The sequence below is a fragment of the Mastomys coucha genome, unplaced genomic scaffold (assembly GCF_008632895.1).
Source record: "Mastomys coucha isolate ucsf_1 unplaced genomic scaffold, UCSF_Mcou_1 pScaffold23, whole genome shotgun sequence".
NCBI classification, from domain to species: domain Eukaryota; kingdom Metazoa; phylum Chordata; class Mammalia; order Rodentia; family Muridae; genus Mastomys; species Mastomys coucha.
The window spans coordinates 60,215,734-60,222,289 of NW_022196906.1; the positions used below are offsets into that span (position 1 = coordinate 60,215,734).

The 6,556-nt window shown below is 40.9% G+C and overlaps 1 protein-coding gene across 4 annotated transcripts in view; it reads right to left on the minus strand.

Annotated features, from left to right (window-relative positions):
* The window catches only part of Znf609 (zinc finger protein 609), a 137,610-nt gene that overhangs the window by 17,454 nt on the left and 113,600 nt on the right, over positions 1-6,556 (minus strand). The gene's annotated exons all lie outside the window — the stretch shown is intronic.

The following is a 6,556-nucleotide window of genomic DNA, read 5'->3' on the forward strand; positions in this document are numbered from 1 at the left end:
GAGAGAGAGAGAGAGAGAGAGAGAGAGAGAGAGAGAGAGAGAGAGAGAGAGAGAGAGGCACAGACAGACAACCCCAGATATGACTCCTAATTCTGAGAGAGAGAGAGAGAGAGAGAGAGAGAGAGAGAGAGAGAGAGAGAGAGAGGCACAGACAGACAGCCCCAGATATGACTCCTAATTCTGAGAGAGAGAGAGAGACAGACAGACAGACAGACAGACAGTCCCAGATATGACTCCTAATTCTGAGAGAGACAGGCAGACAGAGACAGTCCCAGATACAACTCCTAATTCAGAGAAAGAGAGAAAGAGAGAGAGAGAGAGAGAGAGAGAGAGAGAGAGACAGACAGACAGACAGACAGACAGACCCAGATTATGACTCCTAATTCTGAGAGAGAAAGAGCGAGACAGACAGACAGACAGAGAGAGATATACACAGAAACAGAGATTGTCCATGTGCAGATCTGGAAAAACAGTAGTATATATGGAACAGTGTGGCATAGTAGTTCCATTTAAGGAAGAGTATATACTTTTCATCATATATTTATTTGGAGGGGTAGAGGGTACACGGTGTGAATGGAGAAGTCAGAGGACAATTTGCAGCAAAAAGTTATCTCATGCTATCATGTAGGTTCCAGGAATGAGAAACTCAGGCCATTAGGCTTGGTGCAGGCACCCCTACCCACTGAGACATCTCATAGGACTATCCTTGAATGTTTCTAAGAAAGAAATGTGAAGCTAATGAACAATGACAAGATGGATACTTCATTAAAAAATTTGCTTTCATTTTATTTAATTTATTTATATGTGCTAGAGTGTTCATTTAGAGGTCAGAGGACCAGCAGCAAGTGCTCCTAACAGCTGAGCCCCTATCACTTTCTTTAATTGTAACTTTTAAAGCCCTGGAGTAAAGTTTCTGTAACATAATCAGATATTTTCATCAGCTTATTTACTGATGGCAATTAATGATATGTAGAAATTATTTACTTTTCTGTTATGTTTATTAACCTTTTTTGGCTTCTTAGCTAACAGTTTTCTTTCTTTATTTATTTTTTAATTTTTTTATTTTTTTCTGAGACAGGGTTTCTCTGTATAATCCTGGCTGTCCTGGAACTCACCCTGTAGACCAGCAGTTTTCTTTATTTTGTTTTTGAGTCAGGGTTGTAAAACTCAAACCTGCTCATTATATAATCAAGTTGGTGAAGGATAACCTTCAATTTATCCTCTTGCTTCCACCTCCAAGTGCAGAAATTATAGGCATGTGCCACTATAAACCTGTGCTGGAGATCAGAATAAATAAAAATGTAATGAAGAAGAGGAGAAGGGAGAAGAGGAGGAGAAGAGGAGGAGGAGGGGAAGAAAAGGAGGAGAAGAGAAGGAAGAAGAGGAGGAGGAAGAAAAAGAGAAAGCTGGGTGTGATAGTGCATGCTTTTAAATCTCAGCTCTTGAGAGGCAGAGACAGACAGAGCTCTGAGTTCCAGGGCTATGTAGAGAGACTCTGTCACTCTACCCTCCAAAAAAAGTAGGAGTAGTTCAGGCTGATGAGATGGTTAAGTGAGTAATGGCACTTGCTGTCAAGACTAAAAATCTGAGTTCAATTCCTGGGACCCACATGGTGGATAGAGAAAAACCAACTCCTTCAAATTGTCCCTTGACTTCTATAAGTGTGCTGTGACTTCTATAAGTGTGCTGTGGCACATGCATACACACAATAGATAAAAATATAATAAGAAAAAAATTGCCAGGCAGTGGTGGTGCATGCTTTTAATCCCAGCACTTGGGAGGCAGAGGCAGGTTTATTTCTGAGTTTGAGGCCAGCCTGGTCTACAGAGCGAGTTCTAGGATGGCCAGGGCTATACAGAGAAACCCTGTCTCAAAAAGCCAAAAACCAAAAACAAAAAGAAAAGAAAAGAAAAGAATGGGCTGGTGAGATGGCTCAGCGGGGAAGAGCACCGACTGCTCTTCGGAAGGTCATGAGTTCAAATCCCAGCAACCACATGGTGGCTCACAACCATCCATAATGAGATCTGATGCCCTCTTCTGGTGTGTCTGAAGACAGCTACAGTGTACTTACATATAATAAATAAATAAATCTTTAAAAAAAAAAGAAAAGAAAAGAAAAGAAAAAGATCAAGGTCATTCTCCACTAGAAGAGACCATGCCTAAAACAAAACAAAACAAAACAAAAAAGAAACTAAATCAGAAACTAAAGTTCAATAAGGGTAAATATTTTATTGAAAGACTAACAGAAGCCAGCTCCTTCTGATTTTAGGATGACTAGCTACCTAACATATTTATTCGTTTCATACTACTTTCTTAGACTACCCGTTTACCTCTCCCTTTACCTGTGATGAGTGACACATAAGTCCTCGAGGGGACAGGTATTCAAAGGGAAGAAAGGATAGGATTCCTATTCCTTTTCAAGACTCTGGCTTCTTAATGGAATGGACTATCTTCTAAGAAAGTAATTGAACTAAATTTTATATATTTATCCCCTTTGGTGATAGGCTGCTTTGCTTAGATTAAACAAGAATAGTGCCTGGCATGGTGGGAGACTCTGTTAAAACAAAACAAAACAGAACAAATAAACAGACAAAAACCCCAAACCCAACAGTGTCCATTTGTTTCTAGACAAGGTAAGTCTCAGTGAGTCAGAGAGGTACCACATTTATAAAGTTGGGCAAGTGCAGCTTCACAGAGAAAACAGACACCCAAGTGGATGGACGCTATTTCTATTCTTGAAATGGGGGATCACATGTTTATAAGTATGACTTCTTTCTCTGTCATACTTTGCAAACCTAATGGTACTGAATGAGCTGAAGGGCGGGTGGCAAGTCGAGAGAGCTGACAACAGGGAGGGGAAGAGGAACACTTCTAACATGGAAAGACAAAATGGAGGCTTGTTGAAATGTCACAGGAAACACATTTGCTGAAGTGTAACGCTCTTCCTACAAGGTTCTGAATTGAGACAGCTGGAGAATAAGAGGAGAGGAAGGAAAAGAAAAAAAAAATAACACTTGACCGACCTACTTTCTCCAACACTTACAGACTTACAAGCTTTAGGGCAGTAAAAAGTAAAAAAACAGGTCTCCATTTTTGAAGGGTTCTTATTTTTCAGTGTTCACAAAACAAGGAAAGTCTTGGCACAATCATAGAGAGCAATTCTGTTATGAGTGTGCTTTATGTTTCTCTATGCAGTCACTGTCACCTTTACTGACACAGACACAAGAAAGGTGTCAAAACACCTGGCTCCCGCAGGATGACTGTAACTGGACCTCTCTTTTTTTCTAATTTATTTTCAAAGGTTTTGTTTTATGTGTTTTGCTTGCACCTGTGTGCATTACATACATGCCTGGTACCCACAGAAGCCAGAAGAGAGCATTGGATCAACTGGAAGTGGATTGACAGACAGTGGTGAGCCACCATGTGGATGTTGGGAACAAGAGCAAGCAGAGCTCTTAATCCCTGGGCCATCTCTTCAGCTATTGCTCATCTATTTTTTTTTTTTTTTTGAAAGTTTCACTGTGTAGCTCTGGTGGCATTACAGAAATCTGTCTGCCTCTGTCTCCTATGTGCTGGGATTAAAGGTGTGTGCCTCTATGCCTGGTGGTGGCTGCTGCTGATTCTATTTACTATTATTATTATTATTATTATTATTATCATCATCATCATCATCATCATCATCATCTCACCTAAAGACTATTTTAGTATCTTTGAATTAGACGGCCTATACTAAAGCCTGCAGGCTTCAGTTCTATCCACCCAGTTAGTAAGCTATTGTCAGATTCATCTACTTCAAACACTGCTTAACCAACATATAAGTAATTACTTACACTCCATCACCTGCCAAGTACTACTTGGAGATTTAAAACAGAACAGAGATTCATGGTTACTGAACTGAAAGCTTCATTCTATTTTCAGGATACAGAATGGATAAACATAAAATCATTGTTAAGACTGACCAACCAGGTCTGGCAGTGCTGATGCATGTCTTTAATCCCATACTTGGGAGGGCAGAGTCAGGTGGATTTCTGAGTTCAAGGCCAGCCTGGTCTACAGAGTGAGTTCCAGGACAGCCAGGGCTACACAGAGAAACCCTGTCTCAAAGAAAAAGAAAAGAAAAAAAAGATAGAGCAGGTGAAGGGATAGCACATAGCACTTGGTTTCTCAAAGCTGATTTTCAGATCTCCTGTGTTATCTCAGAGTCTTATGATAAAGTGGAAAGATCCAAGGATTTAAAGTCAAGACAGCCTTGGGCTGCATAACTGTAAATGAAGTGACAGCCTTTTTGAGTCTCATTTATCATCAAAATGAAGATAATCAGCCAGGCATGATGGCACACCCATAATCCCAACACTGTGGTGGTTGGGACAGAATACTGAGTTTAATGTCAGCTTAGACTACATGAAATCATGTTCCCCAAACAAAACAAGGACTGTTGAGATGGCTCAGCGGGTAAAAGCACTTGCTGCCAGGCTTGATGACCTAAGTTTGATCCCAGCACTCAGGACCTTTGGAAGAGCAGTCAGTGCTCTTAACTGCTGAGCCATCTCACCAGCCCTATTTATTTAAATACCACTACTCCTCACAAAGCAAAACAAAATACAGTCAAAACTTTTCACTTAAAAATAAAAAAGGTACCCTAGAAAGCTCTATTTGCTTAGCTGTCCAGAGAAATAGAAACCACTGAGCCTAGAGCTGGAGAGGAGATGGCAGCGCTGACACTATGGTTGATATACATACACACACTGGTGTCAGTGTCATTTAGTGCACTTTGTCTCTTGAGGTTATAAATGCTGTCAGTTTTTGATTTCCTAATAAAATACATTCTCCTCGCCTTTACTTCTTATAATAGAGATCCTTCTAGTCACAACACAATGATCAAAATCCCATTTACCGTGTCTGTGTTGTTCCAATTTCTTAATTTTTTTTCTTTTTACTTTTTCATGCATATGGATGATTTGCTTACAAGTATGTCTGGTGTACCACATGTGTACATGTGTGCCTGGTACCCTTGGCAGCCAGAAGAGGGAGGCAAGTTCCCAGGGTCTAGAGGTCTAGCTGCTATCAACTGCCTCATAGTTATTGGGAAGTGAACCCAAGTCAACTGAAGAGCTGCTGCTTCTCTAGCCTCTCCAGATTATTTTTTTCTTTCTTTTTTAAAGATTTATTTATTATTATATGTGTACACTGTAGCTGTCTTCAGACACTCCAGAAGAGGGCGTCGGATCTCATTACAGGTGGTTGTAAGCCACCATGTAGTTGCTGGGATCTGAACTCAGGACCTTCGGAAGAGCAGTCAGTGCTCTTACCCGCTGAGCCATCTCTCCAGCCCCCTCCAGTTTCTAAAGAAGAATGGCTACATATCTGTTTGCCAGTGTCAAGAGAGGAGATGAGGAAAAAGAGAAGGCAGTCTAACAAAAACCTTTCCTCCCAATCAATACCAGTGACAAGTTTTCTGGTTCTCTTGAGATACAACACAGGAAGAGGAAGAGATAACCCACAGTCTCTGGGAACCCAGAGCTATAGCCTCGCCTTGGCTTGGAGCCAGGAATGCTGTGGGTTAGGACTCGGGAGCTGGATATGAGTGAGACTCTAGGTACTGCAAAAGCCCCAGTAGGGAAATGGAGGGACTGCTTTATTTCCATAACTATCTCTGGTATGTTTTAATCTAATATTCAACTTTGACATGTTATTAGAGAATGGACAAATTTCTGACCTCATTCATTCTCTCCCTCCCCATTCCTTTCCTTTTGTGATAGGGTCTTACTCTGTCACAGGCTGTAGCTTGAACTCACTTTGTTCTGGCTGGCTTAGAGCTTTTTGACAATCGTCCTGCCTAACATCTCCAATGCTGTTATTAGAGGGGTGAGCCACTATGACTAACTAATATTGTAGACTTCTGAGCATTGTTTCCTAGAACAAAAAGTTCAAAGAAAAGATGTAAGGAAAAGGTAAATGCAGCCTTAAAGTCACAAGAGGGAGTAGCCTTCAGAAACAGAGTTTTGCACAAAAGTAACCAACACATCATTTTGAAATCACTGGCACACTTATCTGAAACTATACTTTTTTTTTTAAAGATTTATTTTATGTGTATGAGTACATTGTAGCTGTACAGATGGCCGTGAGCTATCATGTGTGTGGCTGCTGGGAATTGAACTCAGGACCTCTGCTGGCCCGGCTCGCTCCAGCCCTCTCACTTCTGCGTAATTCACTGTAGCTGTCTTCAGACGCACCAGAAGAGGGCATCAGATCTAATTACAGGTGGTTGTGAGCCACCATATAGTTGCTGGGATCTGAACTCAGGACCTTTGGAAGAGCAGTCAGTGCTCTTACCCACTGAGCCATCTCGCCAGCCCCCCACCTTTTTTTTTTTAAAGCAGGTACCCACAGGGTTATAATGCAGCAACCACCAGAAACTGCCATGATTCAGGGCAAACTCTAGTTTCAAATTTGTCTACTGCAATTAAATTCTAGAGATAATATTTTTATCATGCCATAAGTTCTTTATGTGTAAATACAGCAAGATTCCTTCCTTCTTTTATTTTGATTTTTCTTT